The sequence below is a fragment of the Pongo abelii genome, chromosome 8 (assembly GCF_028885655.2).
Source record: "Pongo abelii isolate AG06213 chromosome 8, NHGRI_mPonAbe1-v2.0_pri, whole genome shotgun sequence".
Classification (NCBI taxonomy): domain Eukaryota; kingdom Metazoa; phylum Chordata; class Mammalia; order Primates; family Hominidae; genus Pongo; species Pongo abelii.
Genome location: NC_071993.2, coordinates 100,705,540 through 100,728,405, shown reverse-complemented (window position 1 = coordinate 100,728,405; position 22,866 = coordinate 100,705,540). Strand labels below are relative to the sequence as shown.

Below are 22,866 nucleotides of genomic sequence, written 5' to 3'. Positions count from 1 at the left end.
TGCATAATGATTTTTTTATAGAAGCTAATACAGTAAGCATTTTAAAGTCTTACCAGTTGTGACATTGAAATAATGAGACTTTAAAGTCCAACCACATATCTGGAAATATAGGAACACCATTAATTTATTTTTTAGAAGACTACACACTCATGCTAATAAGGATGCCATTGCTTAAAATGTTTTGGAAATTCTCTTTAGGAATTGCTTTTGGCACAAGATTATGCAGTATGGATGAATATTAGTTTCACTGCCCTAATAGTGGTGCTTCATATTTTTCTAATTAAAATTATAAAATACAACCTCTGATAAAGGGTAAAGAGCATTGGATGTTGATTCAGAAGATCTGGACTCAAGTTTAACCTCTGCCACCTACTCGTTTTGTACTCTGCATATCCCTTAACTGCTCCTAACCTCACTTTCCTCCTCTGCAATTTGAGAATAAAAGTACACTCGTGCATTGCTTAATGGCGGGGATGTGTTCTGAGAAACACATTGTTAGGTGACTTCATTGTTGTGTGAACATTATAGAGTTTACTTACACAGCCTAGATGGTATAGCCTACCAAACACCTAGGCTAGCCCCTATTGCTTCGGAGCTACAAACCTGTAGCTGTTGTGAATACTGTAGGCAATTGTAGCACAATGATAAGTGTTTGTGTATCTAAACATACCCAGTATAGAAAAGGTACAGTAAAAATATGTATAATCAATAAAAAATGGTACATCTGTATAGGGCATTTATCATGAATGGAGCCTTCAGGAGTGGAAGTTGCTCTGGGTGAGTCAGTGAGTGAGTGGTGAGCGACTGTGAAGGCCTAGGACATGACTGTACACTACAGTAAACTATAAACACTGTACACTTAGGCTACACTAAATTTAATTTTAAAAATTCCTTTCTTCAATAATAAATTAACCTTAGCTTACTAGTTTTTTACTTTATAAATTTTTATTTTTATTAACTTTTTGACTCTTGTAATCACACAGCTTAAAACACAAACACATTGTACAGTTGTACAAAATCTTTTCTTTATATCTTTATTCTGTGATATGGTTAAGCTTTTCGTTCCCACCCAAATCTCACCTTGAATTGTAATAATCCCTATGTGTCAAGGGCAGGGCAAGGCAGAGATAATTGAATCATCGGGGCAGTTTCCCCCATACTGTTCTCATGGTAGTGAAAAAGTCTCATGGGGTCTGATGGTTTTATAAATGGGAGTTCCCCTGCCTAAGCGCTCTTGCCATCCCCATGTAAGACAAGACTTTGCTCCTCATTCATCTTCCGCCATGATTGTGAGGCCTCCTCAGCCATATGGAACTGTGAGTCAATTAAACCTCTTTCTTTTATACATTACCCAGTCGCAGGTATGTCTTTATTAGCAGCATGAGAACAGACTAATACATTCTGTAAGCTTTTTTCTATTTTTAATATTTTTTTATTTCATTTACCTTTTAAACTTTTTTGTTAAAAACTAAGACACAAATACACACATTAGCCTACCAGAGTCAGGATCATTAATATCACTGTCTTCCACCTCCACATCTTGACTCACTGGAAGGTCTTCAGGGACAGGAACATGCATGGAGCTGTCGTCTCCTGTGATAGCAATGCCTTCTTATCGATACCTCCTGAAGGACCTGCCTGAGGTTATTTTACAGTTCTAAAAAAAAAAAATAAGTAGAAGGAGTATATTTTAAAGTAATGATAAAAAGTATAGTATAGTAAATACTAGGTGATAAGAATTTTTCAGCTCCATTATAATCTTATGGGACCACTGTCATATATGTGGTTTATCATTGACTGAAATGTCATTGTGTGGTGCATGACTGTACCTGCTCCAGGAGTTGTCCTGAAGATTAAATAATACAAGGCATTGTGATAACACCTTGTGAAATGAAACACGCTATCCAAATGAAAGTCATCATTGGTCCAGCTTGATTAGAATTGAATGGGCTTGGCTATTTCCAAAATTCAGATGTATTCCCTGAAAGCATAAATGTTCCATCATCAAAAAAAGTGTTTGTAGTGTAAAAAGAAATATGTTTGGTCTTTGTTTCAGTTCTTGTCTCAGAGCTCGTAAAGCCCTTGGAATTTCCTGAATGACAGGAGTGTCTTTGGTTCTTCGCAAGGAGCCCCTTTTGAACATGCCTGAGTTTATGCTAATGAGGTGATTTAGAGTGGGACCCAGATAGTGTCAGGATGGGGCCAGTCACCAGAAGGATTATAGAAACTTGGGACTTTCATCCCAATTCACCTACCCCTCGGGAGGGGATGAGGAATGGAATTCAAGCTGTTAAAAACTCTCAAACAACAAGATTTGATGACTTTCCAGGTGGGTGAACACATGGAGGTGATGGGAAGGTGGGCACCTGGAGAAGGCATGGAAACTCCACACTCCTTACCTTGAACTCCAGATCTTGCCCTGTGTAGCTCTTCCATCTGGCTGTTCCTGAGCTATATCCTGTATAATAAACTAATAAATGTAAGCAAAATGTTTCCCTGAGTTCTGAACTATTCTAGCAAATTATCAAACCTGGGGGGAGAGGGGGTCTTAGAAACCCTCAGTTTATAGAGGATTGGTCAGAAGTAAGGAAGGCCCGCACTTTCATCTGGCACCTGAAGTAGGGGCAGTCTGTGGGACTGAGCCTTTTCACTTGTGGGATCTGAGGCTACCCGTCTGGTAGATAGTGTCAGGATTGAATTAAATTGTAGGACCCCACTCCCTCCCCTACCCCGCCTCACCCCACCCCCATGTTGGGAGACTTGGTTGGTGTGGGGAACCTCCCATGCCCCACATTTGGTGTTAGAAATGTTGTGTGAGTCTAGAGAGTATTTTTTTCAGAGTATTTAAAATAATTGGAAGACACTTACATGGATCCCTCAGGTCAGTTTATTGAACCCAAATGGACTCAGGGATTACGGTCCCTACATCATTTTGAGATCTGAGATCCAGAGAAAGTATATCCTGTACTGAAGCCCTCCTCACTCTCCAGGTCCTTAGTGTTCTCATTTCTTCTTGATTCTCTGCTTCCCACCCACTCCACTGGATGAAAGCAGGATGGCTGCATGAGGGCATTTATGATAATAAATTTGAAAAGATCCTGGCCGGGCTTTTGACAAGAACATCTTCATCTCTCTCTCACACCAGCAGCCTGGGCCAGCCAGCTCTCCTCCTTTTGAATGCCTCACTCAGTATTGCTGCTATTCTTGCCATTTTAAGATAGCTTTGACCTGAGGGGCAGGATCACAAATTCCACAGTGGAGCACACGGCATGAAGAGGTTGTTCTGTCATAGTCTGAGGCTATGAGGGAGAAATTAACCTCGGGCCCAGCAGATCCCAACCAGCCCACCCCTAATCAGATAGGTCATATGAATGAAACATTTAACCAGGTTATCCAGTTTCTTGCTGTAAAACTAGCCCTTTGCAGTCTGCTGGAGCAATTACTGAAGTCTGTCATCTGCAATGCTCCTTTCACGTCTAAAAGTGTTCTCTCTTTTCATTTTTCATGTTAATCAAAACAATAAATAGCAACCACTTAGGTATCCCAACAATGACTGCACTACACATAGTTTACAAATCAGAACAACAGATAAATATATATCATTTTACTGCATGCTATATTTTTTTCATTGTAGATTTAAAAGTGTGCTTTGTAAGAAAATGAGTAAAGAAAACTGCTTCACATTCTGAGGCAAAAAGAAATCTTCTCACATGTCGCTGTAAAATTTTCATTTATGGTGATGAGTTGTCCAGTGTCAAAACATCCTTATTAACAGACATTTTACTGTGAGCGCTCTCTCTTTATTGTGTTGTCTGATAGTGCAGGGTTCTGTAGTGAATACAAGTAAAGTATGAACTGTTTAAACAAAAAAGCAAACACAGGCCAGGTGTGGTGGCTGACACCTGTAATCCCAGCTACTTGGGAGGCTGAGGCACAAGAATCACTTGAACCCGGGAGACGAAGGTTGCAGTGAGCTAAGATCATGCCACTGCACTCCAGCCTGGGCAACAGAGTGAGACTCTGTCTCAAAAACAAACAAGCAAACCCCACAAATCTAATAATATTTGAAAAGACACAACAGTTTCAGTGACAGATTAAACACAAAAAATACACTGGCCCATGATTTGGTTATCCTTGGTTAGAGCCACTGTAGATTATAAAAATTTAAAAACAAATTCTTGGTTTTTTAAAGGAATTCCTTGAGATGAGGGAATTTTAATGAGCTACTTCTATTGGTATTCTTCAACCATCAGTTTAGAAGCTAAGTATTTGATGTTTCAAGGTAAATTAGATTTTGAAGCAGCAGACCAAATAATCAGTTGTTCTCATCCACCAGTAAACAATACTTCACGCCCATTTTATAAAGCTTTCAGTTATGTTTTTTCTTATCTGCTTCTGCTGCCTGTAGGCATTTGCAAAACATACATCATGGCTCCTGGTCATTAGTCCCATCAATTATTAGTTTCTCAAATTCAAGCACAACCTCCAAGGTCTTAGTGTTAATGTTAAATTACTTAATTGAAGAATAAGAAATGATGAGACTAAACCTTCTCTCTTTTCTCCTAATGGAGACTTAATAGTCTTTCCCAAGGGGTATTTTAAATATAAATATTTTTAAAATTTAAAGGAAGTTCATTTTACAACTTAAAGGTGATTTCCCTTCAGAATGTTAAGCAGTTTTCCTTGTTTATTTTCTTATAAACAAAGCTCACTTTTAAATACAAAATGCAAAAAAGATACAGAGTACAGTAAAATGATACATATTTATCTGTTGATCTGTTTAGTAAACCATATGTAGTGCAATCATTGTTGAAATACAAAATAAAGACTAAAATAATGAACATAAAAGTAATCTGTAGTCTCACCATCAAAAGAATAATTTAACATTTTGATGTATATCCTTTATAAAATATTGTATTTCAAGTGCAAATGTATTTATTAAGTGTTTAGTATATACCCAGAACTGTTTTGGGTGCTGAGAGAGAGATGAATGAACATAGTCTTCATCCATCCCCCAAGGGCTTACAAATAAGGTATTCTTCTTATTGATAAAGGCCTAGTTTGTTGATAGAAAAGTTAGTTGATAGTTGTTAATTTTCCACATTTTGAATATTTATAGGCTTTAAGCTCGATTGAAAAGAGTTGTCTCCCAGGTATGTCAAGTCTATTACAACCTCTTTTTAACTTGTTGCCTTTTGTGTCTTGTTCATTGGGCCCAGATTGTACTTAATGGATTTGATGGTATCCAGACATATTTAGTTACACTGATTCCTCTAATAAAACAGTCATTTCTCAGTGTACATTATGTTAGTTCCTTGGAATGGAGATAGGTGCTATATAGGGAAATAGATTTTATGGCCAGAAATGTTTGGGAAATTCTGTGTTAAACAATCATGTAGAATACAAAATCAATTGCTTGATGAGTGATCAATCTAAATGTGGAAGCTAAATCTATCCAGCCTGTAGAAGAAAATGTAGGAAAATATTTTCATGACCATGAAGTAGGCAAAGATTTCTTAGGACATCAAAAAAGGACAAATCTGACTTCAACAAAATTAAAAACATTAATCAAAAGATGTAGTTTTCCTTTTTTAAAGAAATAGTTAAAATGAAAGACAATTCATAGACTGTGAGAAAATATTCACAATACATATATCTGACAAAGTACTCACATCAAAGTACTGATATCAGAATATATAAAGAACTATAAATGAATAATAAAAAAGACAAAACTAAAAAAGATCAGGCAAAAGGCTTGAAGAGATACTTGACATAAAAAATTATTAAACGCTCAATAAGTGCATGAAAAGGTGCTTAACATTAACAGTAATCAAGAGAATGCAATTAAAACCATGATATAGTACCACTTAACATCAACTGCAATGAGACTAAATAAGATTTAAATACTAAGCATCAGAAAATATATGAACTGGCTGTGATACATTAATAGCAGGAATATAAAGTGGTATGACCACTTTGGGAAAGAGTTTATCACTAAACAGATAGCTACTGGTAGCTATAATTCCACTCCTAGTTGAACTTCTCAGCATCTGTATATTTATATATATCATCTGACACACACACACAGACACACAAACACACAGAGTGAAAACCTTGCTGCACTCAAGAGGAATAAGAGTATGTCCACAAAAATATTGGTATAAAGAACGTTCATAGCAGCTTTATTTATAATGGGAATGAACTACTAGTTCACACAGTGTACATGAACTAGTGTGATTCACAAAACAACAGAAACATTGTATCAAGGGAAAGAATCAGGCACAAACTAGTACTTACTATAAGAATGTGTGAAACTAAGCTATGGTGATAAAAATCATTTCGGATGATTGCCTCTGGAGAAGGTCTTGGGGTAACTAGAAAGGAATACTAGGAGCTTTGTGGAGTAATGGAAATGTTCTCTCTCTTAATTTAGGCGGTGGTAATACAAGTGTATATTTTTTTTAGCTTTTAATTTTGATGTACATAATTTTCAATTTACAGAAAACTTGCAAAACCAGGACAAGAACTTCCGTATTCTGTATCTAGGCTCCCCAACTGTTGGGTGTATGTATTTGTTGAAATTAATTGAACCATGTGCTTCAAATATGGATGTAAATGTTACCTTAATAAATAAAGTGGGGGAAAAGCTATTTTACTGAATAACTTCTCAGAATTAGTTAAGTCTCCAAAAAATGTATATTTTATGTATTACCTCCCTAATTTTTTTTGGATGAGAAACCTTGTTTTCAACAAAAAACCTGCTGGGCCAATGTCCCAATGAATGCTCATTGGGACCCAATGCTCTAGTACAGCACTTCTCAGCCCTGAGTGCTCATTGGAATCACCTGAAGAGCTCTTCAAACCTTCTAAAGTCCAAGCTGCACTCAGCCTAAATAAATTACACTCACCAGTGGAGCCAAGGAAACAATCTGTTTATATCCCAGGTGAGAGCTGGGCATGACACTTATAATCCCAGCTACTTGGGAGGCTGAGGTTGGAGGATCACTTGAGCCCAAGAATTTGAATCCAGCCTGGGTAACATAGTGACACTCCCATTTTAAAACAAAACAACAACAACAAATAAATCTCAGGTGAATCCAATGTGAGCCATGGCTGAGACTCACTGTTTTATGAAAACATCATCTCACTTTTAAGAATTGACACTTGCCCACGGTAGGGTGGCCGAGCGGTCTAAGGCGCTGGATTAAGAATTGACACTTGCCCAATTAGACAGTGGCTCACACTTAATAAACATGACCAAGTCCAGCAACCTGGTGTCCTCCCTCAACGGATATCTGCACTGGGAGCAGGGATCTATTGTACTGGCTAGTGCCCACCTGGCTGGCTCTCTGACTGTAGGACCCTGGCTTCTCCGCTTCAGACCTCTGTTTCCTGCCTGCAGTTCACTTCAGTGGATGTCCTCTCTGGATAAGGTGCCCAGGTAGACCTGTAGTATTTGCCTATTTTTTTCCAACCCAGCTCTATACTATTAAGTGGTCTGATTGGTTGCCTAGCCCCCTGTCATGTGACCAGCACCCAGTGAGAACAAGGCTTTGGTTTCTTGGGCAGTTCAGTTTGTATACTGAACTTTCTCAAGCCATCCTACTTCCCATTTGTTTCTAGACCTGTTTCTGATCAAAGCTCCCGGTCTCTTGCCTCATTCTTGACCACAGTCTCAAACTGACCTCTTGTATCTGGTAATTCATATTGCTTCTTTGGCCCAGCTGTTGGCTTCAAATGAGACTGCACTTCATGCATCTATCACAGGGGTTTCCTCTACCCTCTCTGGTACCAGCACTTTCTACCCCAACGAGGACCCCTCTCTGTTGCTAGCTGGGTAAGCCTCCGCTTAAGAAAGAGAATGGGGCAGTTTCTCTGTGCCTCAGCTAACCTCCCTGGTCTCACCTAAATGTGCAGTTTGGCCCTGATAACTCTCACTTGGCTGGTCTTACCCTCTGACCTGGCCTGGCCAGCCTCGTATTTCCGTTCGTTGGACACCACAGGGAATTAGGCATCCGGCTGAAGCCGCTATATCAGGTTTCTGTGTGCTTCCGAGGGTCTAGTGTCTGCCCTACATTCCATTCTACTGACCATGCGGTGCATTCTTGGTGCAGGCGGCTAGATGAAGTGCGTATCAGAAAATACAGCTGCTCACCCCTCGGAACTCCAAGTGCCCTCTCTGTCATCCATCTCTCCTGGCTCAGGCCTGCCTCTTCCTGACCTGGGCCACAGCTTTGATCCAGGGTTTATCTTTATTTCTATTCATGGTTTATATCTGCCCCTAGCCTCAAACCCATGTCATAGATCCCTCCAAGGGGCTGGAGAGGCCACATTCCTGGCATCAGGTTCATGGACATCTGTTGTTTTGCCTGCTTGGCTTCTCCACTCCCTTCTCCTGGTAACAACATCCAAATTTCGCTTAAGAAAACCAATACTCACCTCCAATCAGAAATAACATAGATTCAGCATACATGTCAAATGTCCCTCCCTTGACCAAGGCATGGGCAGAAGTCCGAAACTAAATCATTCCAACATTCGCTCTCTGAAATTTGAGTGGAGTAGAGCACGAAAAGTTTTAAAATGGCTGAAAATCATCAAACCTACTTATCTTGAAGGGTAATGCTTATTTGTTTCTATTAAGAGTCTCTGAACCCCTTAGTTCCTGCTGTTTTCTAAGATTTATTCTTTCATCGTACATTTTCTTCAATTCCCAGGCTTGTTTATTTACTTATTGATTTGTTTTCTCTAGTACCAAGAGCTGGTTCCATTGTTTGTGACCAGTACATATAACTAGTTTACAATCAACTCTTTTTTATCTTTAAAATAATAATAAAATACTAAGAAATATTTTAAAGAATTATTTCGTAAGGGTGACTTATTTCCCAGGATCTCCTTGGAGTTCCATAGATTTTGTCTATTACCTTTATAATCCTAGCTGAGGTAATTGTTTAACATCTCTGAGCCTCAGTTTCCTCATTTGTAAAACAAAGCAAGCCAGTGATCCTCATCTCATGGAGACTCAGGGCAGGTTAGATGAGAAAACATTAACCAACGCCTGCTCAGAGCCTGGCACATCACAGGTAAACAAATGTTCATTGAATGAGGCATTTGTGTATTACTTCCCAGGTTCGTTTTGCTCTCCCAAAATGCTTTCTTAAAATCATGTAGTGGGAAGATTATGTAAAACTGTCCTTGGGACTTAATCATAGAAAATTCTCCTGACAAAGTACATTTTGGAATATTTGGTCCAGGAACGTAGCCAGCAATTTGGCAAGCATAACTCTCCAGCAAAAACAAGGCTGTTGTACAAAAGAACCTCTCATGCCTTTGGCCTCTCTGCTTTGGTTTGCTCTAACTTCTGCAGATGGTCATGCTCAACCTAGTAGAGAGTGGTATCTAAATTCTAAATCCACTGTCTTCCTAAGGAGGAAACAAAGGTACAAGGGAGACAAAGTGTACAGCTTACCCATTGGCATGGTGTCAACAGAAGAAAAAACTCTTCAGCTCTCTTACTCCCCCTGCCCCTCAGCACTTGAGGAATTATGCCAAATTGAGGAATAAACTCCCTGGATAAAGAAATAATAGAGAAGCTCACCTCATTTCAGACAAACCTTCAGTATATGAAGACTATGAGAAGCAAAAGAAGGGGTAGCAGCTGTGAATGGTGAGTGCTTGGAATGTAGATTGTAGTCCCATAGAGCAAAAGCCACAGCCACTGAATCTGACCGAGGCTTTTTATCCCTCACCCAACTTATCCCCTCTCCATTTCTGCAAATGGATGCATTTTGTATCTGCGTGAAACTGGAATATACTGAAGCAAGAAACAATAATAAACTTACATTGTGTTGATACTAATTTTTTTTACTGCCAGTTTATGCCCATGTCTTTAAAACTTAAAATAATTAAGAGATAGTTTTCATTTTTAAAGATCCCAATCCAGCTATATTTGATGAAATCTAAAAAAGAAATTTAAATCAGCAATGGTATAATTATTATCCAAATTGACTATAAATATTGATATGCACAGTAAAGCACCTGAAGAGTGTCTGGCTCATGAAGGCTCTTAATATTTTTGGGATGAATGAATGAATGAAAAATAAATACCTGTGTGAGCAAATCAAGTCACTTATTCATTTTTATGTTACCACTAAGGAACATGGAGTTGGAAGGAGCCAGGAATACTAGTTCTACCCTGATATTTTAAAGGGGAGGAACTGAGACCAAAAGGAAGTCACTTGCCTAAGGCACAGGCTGGTGGCAGTTCTGGAATTTTTTTACTTCCCTGAAAGTTGTTATTCCAGACTTCTTCCCACAAGTGGAATTTTAATGTACACATGATTGGTTTATTGAATTAATAGTTTTTTCCCCCTAAGTTTGCTCTGATTTTAGCATTCTTTGACTCACTCATATAACATATATTTGTTGCATGGTTACTCTGGGCTAGGCACTATTCTAAGCAGCAAACAAAACACATCAAGATCCTGCATTTAGGGAGCTTATATTCTAGTGGGAGCAGGGCAGGCAATAAAACAGAAAACAGGTCAATATATAATACCCCAGTTGGTAACAAATGCTCAAATAAAGCATAACACAAATGATGGGGATCCATCTCTACATATGTACCCAGGAGAAATAACATATGACCACTTAAAAACTTGCTCACAATGCCTTTCACAGCATTATTCACAATAGCCAAAAAGTGAAAACAACTCAGATGTTCATCTACTGATAAGTAGAGGACTAAGATGTGTTATATCCATATGGAATATTATCTGCCAAGAAGCAGCAGTGAAGTACTGATACATGCCACAACGTGGATGAATCTTAAAAACATTACGAGAAGTGAAAAAAGCCCATCACAAAAGACTATATATTGTACAATTTCATGCATATGAAAAGTCCAGAATAGGCAAATATATAGAGACTGAAAGTAGATTAGTGGTCAGCTAGGGCTGGGGAACTGGGGTGATTGGTTTGTCAGAGGGTGACGATGATCAAAGGGTGCAAACTTTCTTTTTGGGGTCATGAAAATGTTGTACAATTGATAGTGGTGATGGATGCAAACTCTGTTCATACTAAAAGTCGTTGAATTATACACTTCAAATGAGTGCATTGTATGGTATGTGAACTGTGGGAGTGGGCTGCTGCTGTTTTATGAAGTATCGTCAAGGAAGGTCTCACTGACAAAGCGACATTTGAGCAAAGACTGCAAGGAATGGAGGAAGTAAGCCTGTGGGTACCTGGGGGAATAGCATTCCAGGCACAGGGGACAGCAAATGCAAAGGCCCAGTGGTGAATAAAAGATTGAGATGCTGGAGGAGCAGCAAGAGGGTCACATGGCTGTAGAGAGACCAAGGGGGAGATGGAAGAAGAGGAAGCTAGAGAGTTAGCCAGGTGGGGTGGGTATGTGCTGGTGAGGCTTGTAGACCACTGAAGGACAGTAGTAGCCTTTCTCTGAGTGAGATGGGCATTTGCTGGAGACTTTTGAGCAGAGGCATGGCATGACTTTTGTGCAAATCACTCCACTGCCCTTACAATAGATCTGAAAATTAACTGGTTTCACAACAGCATGCAGAAGACATTTGGCTTTACTTCTGGGCCTAAAGTTCAGAAAATAAACAGAATCAGGGCAGGGGTCTCCCTCACCCAGGCCTGCTGGCAGCATTGCCCTGTCATTGCTGTCAGAACCAGAGAGAGGACAGGGAGGAGCCTGGAGCTCTGAGACTAGATCTGGTCTAGTCTTCACCTGGTCTTGGCAAGTTTTGTAAAAACTTTCTTCATGAGAGGAGACAGCCATCAGGTTAACCAGTAATTGTATTTGACACTAAGAATGCCAGGCCATAAAAGGATTATCTGATATAACTGGAAGGTTCCAAGACCAGTGATAGAGAGGCACAGTGGAAGCTGACTCTGAGTCCCTGCCTAAACGAAAGGATAGGCAGAGAGAAGATAAGTTACTGAGTTCATGGACTTTAAAATGCATTTATCCATCCTTAGCTTCTCTCTGTGTACAGTGCTTTTTTTTTTTCCCAAGAGACACTGTAGAATCAATGGGGGTGAAAAGGGGAGGTGAGAGAAAGAAGTAACAAAGTTTATTTACTTTAATAATGACTTATAATTGCTGTATTGTTTTTCAGAACTCATTTTTAAATATTTTTCCTTCCTTGGCACTTCAAATCAAACTATTTTAAAAGTGTACACATTCTAAAACATCTTATTTTCTGTGGGTGAAGTTTAAGGAATAGATAATTCTCCCTCTAAGATGTATTCTGCTTGGCTAACTTCACTATGGGCAACTTGCATTTACTTAAGTAAAAGAAATGATAAGGCCACGTACAAGATATTTTGACAGAATGCCTAATGGTCTGGTTACTAGATAATTATGTTGGAGGAGGTGAGAAATGCCATCTTGAGTCCAGTAGTTCTCAGTATCTCAGAGGGCATTCAACAGGTAAACAGGAAATGCTGGTTGAATGGATGCATTTATAGAGAGCTGCTAATATACTTTTTCTGGACTCCTAAGAATGAGCCATCCAAAACACAACAAATAAAATTGTATGCGCTCTGGGGAAAGATCTTGATGATTAAGATGAATAACCTATTGTAGGAAGAGTTCTCCTTGAGCATGCTTATTATTCTTCAGGGAATTGAGACAAGTTTGGGGAAACAAGGTTGGTTTTATCAGGGCATCCAGGGGAACAACAACCCAACTGAATAGACCAAGTGTGTGGGAGGCTCAAGGACCAAGCTAAAGAGCTGTGGCATTTACAGAATTAGGATGTAAGGTGAGTTTAGGGACTAAGGTTATTTGGAGTTGGGAGTGGTCTTATCGAGGGATCAACTTTTGTCTTCTTTCTTCCCATCTTTGACCATACACTCTCTATCCTCTTTTCTTTCTTGTCCTTTCTCTCTCCATGCCATTTTCTCTATGTGTGTACTATTATACTGAACTGAAGCCTATTTTTATTGAGGACTGGGTATTTACTGAAGAGAAGTATTAGGTTCCCGTGTATATTTTTCATTTATTCTTCTGCAGTTTGCCTGGGAATGAAAACTAAAACAAGAAACAGTAAGCTCTATGCTTACCTGTAAAAGTGGTCAACTGAAAAAAAAATATTTTACAGGTGGATTCCTTCTTTTTCATGGGTTGATGGTTTTTGACAGGGGAAAAAAAAAACCTTCCCCACTCACTCCAGATCTACACGGAAGTGCTCAAAAATATTCCTTCAGTCAGGAAAAAAGGGATGAATTTGAAAGGGAGAAAGGCTATCCTATTTATGTTATTTAATAGAAAGAAATTGATTTTCGATAAGAAAGCAAGCAGCTGCAGACACTGATGTTCAGCTCTCACGAGAAATGGTTGCTCTATTTTAGGGTTCTTGCCAAAGCTGGAGCAGGTGCTGGCTTTTTTTTCTTCTCTTTAAATCACTCCTAGCTCTCAGGGGTTTAACTGGCCAGAAGGAGGCTGACAGTCAATGGACCTATGCCCAAATGGGCTGCTGCTCAGGCAGCACAATGCTGCGACCAGCTCGATGCTCTGATACAGCTTTCAAAGCCCTTCTGAAATAGTTGGCTCGGTGGACTCCCACTCACATTATAATTAGAATCGCACCTGCTACGTCCAGCATGTGTTAAGTTTCTGAAAATACTAGAGAAGGAAGACAACAAAAATATTCATACTGATGTCCTTAAAGGGACTGTAGTTCTAGGACTTTGCGGGTGTGGGTGAGAGAGGAAGGGGGTAGGAATAGTCATTCGCCTTTGCTTCTAAAGTATTCTAGTTAATGCAGGAGTGTGGGAACCCTTTGAGGCAAATTGTGGTAAAACGTTTTTTTCCACCTATTTATTTTGTAGTTTTCAAGCATAAATTTAGTTTTGCCAAATTTCTGAGCCCCTTTACTTCTTTTCAAAATTTTACTGAAATCTTTATTCAAAATTTTGCTGACAATAGAAAGCTGGAAGGAGGAGAATGCAAGAGGCCACAGGGAGGTGCTAAGGAGGGAGGTGCTAAGGGCTAAGTGGGTTTCCGAAGAGCCTGCTGGGAGTTCGCGAGCTCCCCTTCACTTGTCACAGGCTTAAGTGCCCATAGAGCCCACCAGTCATGTAAATGAGAGACTTGGGCCAGGTGTGAGAAAATTGGGAGTGAGGGGGATGCCGTTCTACAGAGGATGTTCTTTCTTTAAGGCTACTCAGCTCCAGCCAATTGTTCCTCTGTGAAAATGTGAACTCAGTGTTGCCAGATCTTCTTGAGTTTTCAAGAGAAGCCAGAAATCTGGATGCTATAAAAAAAAGTTCCCAGTTTTTAAAACAGCGAATACCTTTGTCCATTTGTGCTATTATAACAAAAGGACCTGAGGCTGGGTAATTTATAAAGAACCAGCAATTGATTTTATCACAGTTCTGGAGGCTGGGGAGTCCAAGATCAAGGCACTGGCAGATTTGGGTGACTGGTGAGAGCTGCTGTCTGCTTCCAAGATGGCACCTTGTTGCTGAATCCTCCGGAGGGGAGGAAGAGCAGAAGGCAAAAGGGCAAGTGAGCTGAGTGCTGCATGAAGCCTCTTTTATAAGGGCCTTAATTCCATTCACGAGGCAGGGGCCTTCTTGGCCTAATCAACTCTTAAAGATACCCCTCTTAATATTATCGCATTGGCCACACCGGAATTTTGGAAGGGACACTTTCAAACCATAGCAGGGAGTTCAAACAAAACACATCTGTCTGCTGTATTTGGACCATGGGCTGCCAACTTGTGACCACTGCCCTAAAGGGCTTGTTATATGTGTACCACCTACTGCTTACTCACCTCCCCTTCTGTGCCAGCTATGAAACATCATTGGTTCCAATGTGGCTTGGCTTTGCCTCATTATGCCACCTGATTTCCTTAGAGAACTACACTTACCCTTCTCTTACTCCACATGGATTGGGTGAAAGTCTCAAGTCTCAGACATGCTCATTAGCATTTTTCATCCTCTCTGGCAACTCACATCAGGTCAATGAGATTAGTAGTGGAAGTTTATGAAACAACTGGACAAAAGAATCTTTATTTCTGCTGAACTAGAGAGCTATATGGTGCCACTATATGAAGAGTCAGTTTGAGAGAGTGTCTTGGTCCATTTTCGGTTGCTATAATGAAACACCACAGACTGGGTAATTTATAAATAAAATAAATTTATTTCTTGGCAGGGCATGGTGGCTCACACCTATAATCTCAGAACTTTGAGAGGCCAAAGTGGGAGGATCCCTTGAGCCCAGGAGATCAAGACTAGCTTGGGCAATATAGTGAGACCTCATCTCTACAAAATCATTTTTTTTTAATTAGCCAAGTGTAGTGGCACACACCTGTAGTTCCAGCTACTCAGGAGGCCGAGGTAGGAGGGTGACTTGAGCCTAGGAAGTGAATACAAATGGAGGCTGCAGTGAGCCAGGATTGTACCACTGCACTCTAGCCTGGGTGACAGAGTGAGACTTTGTCTCAAAAAAAAAAGAAAGAGAGAGAGAAGAAAGACAGAAAGACGAAAGAAAGAAAGAGAAAGAGAGGGAGGGAGGAAGGAAGGATGGAAGGAAGGAAGGAAGGAAGGAAAATTTATTTCTTAAATTCAGGAGGCTGGGAAGTCCAAGGCCAAAGGATCCACATCTGGTCAGAACCTTCTTACTGCATCATAGCATGGTGGAGGGTATCACATGGCAAGAGGACAAGAGCATGCCAGCTCAAGTCTTTATTCCTCTTCTTATGAAGCCACTGGTCCATCATGGGAGCCCTACTCTGATGACCTTATCTAATCCTAATTACCCCTAAAGGCCCTCACCACCTCCAAATATACTAACATATGAAATATGGGGGACACATTCAAGCCATAGCAGAGAGTAAAGCCAACACAAAGGAAAATAGGGCCGAGAGAGAAAGAGGAGTCCAGATCGTGATCACATCAAGTGAACACCTGGATCCAGCTATGCCAACTGCTATACCTTTTGATTTTACAGTTTAATGTACGAGTTCCTATTACACTTAGGCAGTTTAAACTGAATGTCTTATCACTTGCAAGTAAGAGTCCTGATTAGACTTTGTCATTTCATTTAAGCATTTAATGAACATATATTGAGCATCTACTATATTCCAGGGCAATTCTAGGACGTGCTGAGGATACAGATTCGAATGAAATAATTTCTTTTCTTTATAAATTAAAAATTTGAAGACTTCACATTTTATTAGCACCTTCACACATTTGTGCTTTCTTTCTCCACCTCTCCCACTCTCTCACGCACACACATACTCTTCTTATTCTTTTTTTTTCTCTGAAACATTTGAGAGTAAGTTAGAAAGATCAACTAGAATTAGGACAGTCTCACTATCAAATTCAGAAAATTTAACACTGACCTAATATTACCCATTACAAAGCCCTTATTCAAATTTTACTACCATACTAATATTGAATATAGCGATGTTTAGGCAAGATACAGTGGCTCATGCCTGTAATCCCAACACTCTGGGTGGCTGAGGCAGGCAGATAGATTCCCTTAAGCCCCCGAGTATGAGACCAGCCTGGGCCACATGGCAAAACCCCATCTCTAAAAAAAATACAACAAAAAAATTAGCAGGTTGTGGTGGCATGCACCTGTAGTCTCAGCTACCTGGGAGGCTGATGTGGGAGGATCACTTGAGTCCCAGAGATTGAGGCTGCAGGGAGCTGTGATTGCACCACTACACTCCAGCCTGGGTGACACAGCTGGGGAAAAAAAAAGAATATAGCAATTTTTTATACATTTAATGTAGGATTTAATCCAGGATCGCACATTATATTTGTTTATCATGTTTCTTTACTGTCCTTTAATGTGCAATGATTTATCAGCCTTCCATGGTTTTTCATGACTGTAACATTTTGAAAGAGTACTTGCCTATTGTTTTACAGAATGTTGATTAGTAGAATGCAGAAACTAAGATCTGGGCACTTGAGGTTAGTCCGAGTGCCTTCTTGTGATTTGATTATGAGTATGCATTCTTGGCAGGAATACAGTGTAAATGGTGTGTGTCTCTTTTAGTGCATGCATCATGGCAGGAATCATTTGATGTCAGTTCATCCCATCATGGGTAATGTTGACTTCAATCACTTGACTGAAGTAGTATCTATCAGATTTAGGTAAAGGTACCATTTTCCCCTTTGTAATTAATAAGTAATATGAGAAGATGCTTTGAGTTTGTATAAGTATCTTGTTCCTCAAATTATCACCCAATGATTTTAGGATCCACTGATGATTTTTGCCTAAATCAGTTAACACAGTGGTTGAAAAATAGTAATGTTTAAAACTCTATTGTTTCTTATACATTTTTTCAGTTAGCTTTCCACTGTAAATAAAAACTTTCTTTTTCTATTCCTTTTTTATATTTGTTTTTAGTATAAGTGTGGACACATGGGATCTTTTCTTTTCACTTTTGAAATAAATTCAAACTTAAAAGGTGCAAAAATAGAACAAAGAGCTTCCCCACTCTCTGAACCATTTGAAGAAAAGTTGCTGACATAGTGTCTAATAACCCTGAATACTTTAGAATATTCCTACAAACAAGGACTTTCTCCTACGTAACCATGATACAACCATTTATATCAGCAAGTTAACATTGATAATTACTATCATCTAACCCATAGACCCCATTCATTTATCCAATTGTTCCATTAATGTCCTTTATTGCAAATGGATCCAATACAGGAATACATGTTGCATTTAGTCGCCATATCTACTTATCTTTCTTTGGCTTTATGACCTTGACCCTCTTAAAGGTCAGTTATTTTGTGGGATGTCCCTCAGTTTGCCTTTGCCTTATGCTTCCTTGTGATCAGATTCATGACTTGCATTTTGGTAAGATATCACGGAAGTGAGGCTGTGTGTCCTCAATGTATCCTATGACGTGGTGTATGATTTCAATTTGTCTAACATGCTGATTTTAACCTTCATTGTTTGATTAAAGTGCTCTCTGCCTCAAGTTACTGCTTATAGTTACTGTCTTTCTCTTTATACTCAGTAAGTATTTTGTGGAGAGTTATTTTGAGACCATGTAAGTATCCTGCTCCTCATCAAACATTCACCCACCAATTTTATCATTTATTGATATTTTTAGTTGAATTTATCATTACTGTGATGATTGCCACATAGTGATTTTTCTAATTTCATCATTGCGTTTACTATTATCAATTGACTTTCTTTTTCTTTTTTTTCAAGATAGGGTCTCACTCTGTCGCCCAGGCTGGAGTGCAGTGGTGCTATCTTGGCTCACTCCAACCTCTGCCACTGGGGTCAAGCAATTCTTGTGCCTCAGCCTCCAGAGTAGCTGGGACTGCAGTCTTGCACCACCACGCCTGTCTAATTTTTGTATTTTTAGTAGAGATGGGGTTTCACCATGTTAGCCAGGCAGGTCTCGAAGTGACTTCAGGTGATCCACCTGCCTCGGCCTCCCAGAGTGCTGGGATTACAGGCATGAGCCACCGCGCCCGGCCTCAATTGACTTTCCAATGTAAAGAAAAGTTTTCCTATCTATCATCTATCTACCTACTTACTTATTCATTTATTTGTATCAGTATGGGCTCATGAATTCCCATTTTATTTAATATGTTATAATCTAATACTAATGATATTTATTTATTTATTTATTTGAGACAGGGCCTCACTCTGCCGCCCAGGCTGGAATGCGGCAGCGTGATCACAACTCACTGCAGCCTGGACCTCCCAGGCTTAGGTGATCCTCCCACCTCAGCCTCCCAAGTAGCTGGGACTACAGGCACATATCACCATGCCCTGATAATTTTTTGTGTTTTTTTTGTAGAGACAAGGTTTCACCATGTTTCCCAGGCTGGATGATATTTATTTTGATGCTCAAGTTGTTCCTGATTTGGACAATGGGAATCCCTTCAGAGACCTTTTGACAGGTCCTCATCATTTTTTAGGCACTCCTTCACACAAGATATTCATTCTATATTCCCTGGCCCAGTGCTGGAATCAGCTATTTTTTTTTCTAAGAAGCACTCATTCCTATTAATGGGAAATGAAATTTAGAAACCAAGATCTGGGCACTAAGTGTGGATATTGCTACTGGGTTGTGACTGCTTTTAAACACTTTTGGCCAATATAGATAGGAAATCTATACCCATGTATTTAAAATCATGACTTTATCCATTTCTTCTAGATTTTCTAGTTTATTTGCGTAGAGGTGTTTGTAGAATTCTCTGATGGTAGTTTGTATTTCTGTGGGATCGGTGGTGATATCCCCTTTATCATTTTTTATTGTGTCTATTTGATTCTTCTCTCTTTTCTTCTTTATTAGTCTTGCTAGCGGTCTATCAATTTTGTTGATCCTTTCAAAAAACCAGCTCCTGGCTTCATTAATTTTTTGAAGGGTTTTTTGTGTCTCTATTTCCTTCAGTTCTGCTCTGATTTTAGTTATTTCTTGCCTTCTGCTAGCTTTTGAATGTGTTTGCTCTTGCTTTTCTAGTTCTTTTAATTGTGATGTTAGGGTGTCAATTTTCGATCTTTCCTGCTTTCTCTTGTGGGCATTTAGTGCTATAAATTTCCCTCTACACACTGCTTTGAATGTGTCCCAGAGATTCTGGTATGTTGTGTCGTTGTGTCTTTGTTCTCATTGGTTTCAAAGAACATCTTTATTTCTGCCTTCATTTCGTTATGTACCCAGTAGTCATTCAGGAGCAGGTTGTTCAGTTTCCATGTAGTTGAGCGGTTTTGAGTGAGTTTCTTAATCCTGAGTTCTAGTTTGATTGCACTGTGGTCTGAGAGACAGTTTGTTATCATTTCTGTTCTTTTCCTTTTTCTGAGGAGTGCTTTACTTCCAACTATGTGGTCAATTTTGGAATAGGTGTGGTGTGGTGCTGAAAAAAATGTATATTCTGACACATACACTCTCCCTAGACTAAACCAGGAAGAAGTTGAATCTCTGAATAGATCAATAACAGGATCTGAAATTGTGGCAATAATCAATAGCTTACCAACCAAAAAGAGTCCAGGACCAGATGGATTCACAGCCAGATTCCACCAGAGGTACAAGGAGGAACTGGTACCATTCCTTCTGAAACTATTCCAATCAATAGAAAAAGAGGGAATCCTCCCTAACTCATTTTATGAGGCCAGCATCATCCTCATACCAAAGCCTGGCAGAGACACAACCAAAAGAGAGAATTTTAGACCAATATCCTTGATGAACATTGATGCAAAAATCCTCAATAAAATACTGGCAAACCGAATCCAGCAGCACATCAAAAAGCTTATCCACCATGATCAAGTGGGCTTCATCCCTGGGATGCAAGGCTGGTTCAATATACACAAAACAATAAATGTAATCCAGCATATAAACAGAACCAAAGACAAAAACCACATGATTATCTCAATAGATGCAGAAAAGGCCTTTCACAAAATTCAACAACCCTTCATGCTAAAAACTCTCAATAAATTAGGTATTGATGGGACGTATCTCAAAATAATAAGAGCTATCTATGACAAACCCACAGTCAATATCATACTGAATGGGCAAAAACTGGAAGCATTCCCTCTGAAAACTGGCACAAGACAGGGATGCCCTCTCTCACCACTCCTATTCAACATAGTGTTGGAAGTTCTGGCCAGGGCAATTAGGCAGGAGAAGGAAATAAAGGGTATTCACTTAGGAAAAGAGGAAGTCAAACTGTCCGTGTTTGCAGACGACATGATTGTATATCTAGAAAACCCCATCGTCGCAGTCCAAAATCTCCTTAAGCTGATAAGCAACTTCAGCAAAGTCTCAGGATACAAAATCAATGTGCAAAAATCACAAGCATTCTTATATACCAATAACAGACAGAGAGCCAAATCATGAGTGAACTCCCACTCACAATTGCTTCAAAGACAGTAAAATACCTAGGAATCAAACTTACAAGGGATGTTAAGGACCTCTTCAAGGAGAACTACAAACCACTGCCCAATGAAATGAAAGAGGACACAAACAAATGGAAGAACATTGCATGCTCATGGGTAGGAAGAATCAATATCGTGAAAACGGCCATACTGCCCAAGGTAATTTATAGATTCAATGCTGTTCCCATCAAGCTACCAATGACTTTCTTCACAGAATTGGAAAAAACTACTTTAAAGCTCATATGGAACCAAAAAAGAGCCCGCATCACCAAGTCAATCCTAAGCCAAAAGAACAAAGCTGGAGGCATCACGCTACCTGACTTCAAACTATACTACAAGGCTATAGTAACCAAAACAGCATGGTACTGGTACCAAAACAGAGATATAGATCAATGGAACAGAACAGAGCCCTCAGAAATAACGCCACATATCTACAACCATCTGATCTTTGACAAACCTGAGAAAAACAAGCAATGGGGAAAGGATTCCCTATTTAATAAATGGTGCTGGGAAAACTGGCTAGACATACGGAGAAAGCTGAAACTGGATCCCTTCCTTACACCTTACACAAAAATTAATTCAAGATGGATTAAAGACTTAAATGTTAGACCTAAAACCATAAAAACCCTAGAAGAAAACCTAGGCAATACCATTCAGGACAGAGGCATGGGCAAGGACTTCATGTCTAAAACACCAAAAGCAATGGCAACAAAAGCCAGAATAGACAAATGGGATCTAATTAAACTAAAGAGCTTCTGCACAGCAAAAGAAACTACCTTCAGAGTGAACAGGCAACCTACAAAATGGGAGAAAATTTTCACAACCTACTCATCTGACAAAGGGATAATATCCAGAATCTACAATGAACTCAAACAAATTTACAAGAAAAAAACAAACAACCCCATCAAAAAGTGGGCAAAGGATATGAAGAGACACTTCTCAAAAGAAGACATTTATGCAGCCAAAAGACACATGAAAAAATGCTCATCATCACTGGCCATCAGAGAAATGCAAATCAAAACCACAATGAGATACCATCTCACACCAGTTAGAATGGCAATCATTAAAAAGTCAGGAAACAACAGGTGCTGGAGAGGATGTGGAGAAATAGGAACACTTTTACACTGTTGGTGGGATTGTAAACTAGTTCAACCATTGTGGAAGTCAGTGTGGCGATTCCTCAGGGATCTAGAACTAGAAATTCCATTTGACCCAGGCGTCCCATTACTGGGTATATACCCAAAGGATTATAAATCATGCTGCTATAAAGACACATGCACACGTATGTTTATTTTGGCACTATTCACAATAGCAAAGACTTGGAACCAACCCAAATGTCCAACAACAATAGACTGGATTAAGAAAATGTGGCACATATACACCATGGAATACTATGCAGCCATAAAAAATGATGAGTTCATGTCCTTTGTAGGGACATGGATGAAGCTGGAAATCATCATTCTCAGTAAACTATCGCAAGGACAAAAAACCAAACACCGCATGTTCTCACTCCTAGATGGGAACTGAACAATGAGAACACCTGGACACAGGAAGGGGAACATCATGCTCTGGGGACTGTTGTGGGGTGGGGGGAGGGGGGAGGGATAGCATTAGGAGATATACCTAATGCTAAATGACGAGTTAATGGGTGCAGCACACCAGCATGGCACATGTATACTAACCTGCACATTGTGCACATGTACCCTAAAACTTAAAGTATAATAATTTAAAAAAAAATTTTAAAAATAAAATAAATAAATAAAATAAATAAATAAAAATAAAATCATGACTTTGTAGTGATTCCAGCACAGGGTTCTTCATCTCTAGCCCCCATTTCATATTTGCATATGAAATGCAACAGCAAAAGCTGTGGTTTCCATCAGCAAAACTCTGGTTTCCAAAAATTTCAGTATAAATGTAGTCATTGACTCTATCCTACAATATTCAGAAAATACTTTCAGAATTCCTATGCCCATAGCACT

General features: G+C 39.4%; 1 protein-coding gene across 6 annotated transcripts in view; it reads right to left on the bottom strand.

The window, feature by feature from the left end:
• The window catches only part of PLCE1 (phospholipase C epsilon 1), a 444,022-nt gene that overhangs the window by 391,597 nt on the left and 29,559 nt on the right, over nucleotides 1-22,866 (bottom strand). For 5 of the 6 annotated variants that reach the window (XM_063727669.1, XM_054522660.2, XM_054522668.2 and 2 more), the window contains exon 3: nucleotides 1,498-1,657. The gene's annotated coding sequence lies outside the window, so the exon portion shown is untranslated. Of the gene's footprint in view, nucleotides 1-1,497; nucleotides 1,658-1,829; nucleotides 2,680-22,866 lie in introns of those variants that run through there. The other variant, XM_063727670.1, reaches the window with a different exon arrangement.